Source organism: Panthera onca, chromosome B4, assembly GCF_046562875.1.
Source record: "Panthera onca isolate mPanOnc1 chromosome B4, mPanOnc1 haplotype 2, whole genome shotgun sequence".
Lineage (NCBI taxonomy): Eukaryota > Metazoa > Chordata > Mammalia > Carnivora > Felidae > Panthera > Panthera onca.
In genome coordinates this window covers 47672829-47673881 of record NC_138345.1, presented here as the reverse complement: position 1 = coordinate 47673881, position 1053 = coordinate 47672829, and positions in this window count along the sequence as shown.

Below are 1053 nucleotides of genomic sequence, written 5' to 3'. Positions count from 1 at the left end.
GAGGGAGAGAGAGAGAATCCCAAAGTGGGGACCCTGACACGGGGCTTGATCTCATGAAGTATGAGATCATGACCTGAGCCAAAAATCAAGAGTTAGATGCTTAACCAACTGAGCCACCCAGGCACCCCTAGAAAAAAATTTTAATCATTCAGCCACCAAGTAATGACCTTCACTGTGGCAGAGGCAAGAAAGAAATGGAAAAAGAAAACATTAATATCAGTTTTCACGACTGGATATAGGAGATCAAAGACTGGAAAGTTTCCGAGATCAGAGTGTCAGCTTCTTGAGGACAGGAGCTGTATTCTAATTCTCTTCAGCCCCAGTGCTTACTACATTGCATGGCATACTGTAGCCTTTAGTAAATGTTTTTGAATGCATGAGTGCTTAGAGGTGTGAGTGCAAAGGAGTGAATGAATGGATGAAGAAAAGACTTCCAAGTCATGAGTGTAAGTTGTTTAAAGAATGACAGTTACTAGTGACCAAATTCACTCCTTTCTTGGAATATTTTTGGTGTCTGCTTTGCCCATAATACTTAAACATCAGAATCTACAAACTATCTACATAAAGGTCTGATATCAGTATTTATTTGCTTCCTTTTAAGGAAATAGTCCTAATTTTAATGAATGTGTCTAAAGGGAGAGTTTTAGAGATTTTAGTTCGATTTTGCTTTTTAACTTGAATAACGATTTTACCTCTCCAGTGTGTTCTCTTTGGGATTACTAAAACTAAAACCTATGTAAGTTTTTTACTCAGGTTCGAGAAACATCTTGTAAACTTTAGGATTTATGGGGTGACATTAAGAGATCATCTCCATTTTTTACATTTGCATAATTCTACCCCTTTTCTTTTTTTTTTTCTGTTTCACAAGAAATTGGAATAAATAGATTTGTTTCCTTAGACCAATAGCTTTGTGAAAAACTCAACTCTTTGGTTTCTGAAAATGGAGAAAGAAATTCTAATATAAGCAGAACCAGGGATTTTGCTCTTATCCAGAGGTGAATTTTCACTACCAATCTGTGGGCCACAACCTGAAACTGTTTACTAAAAGTCATC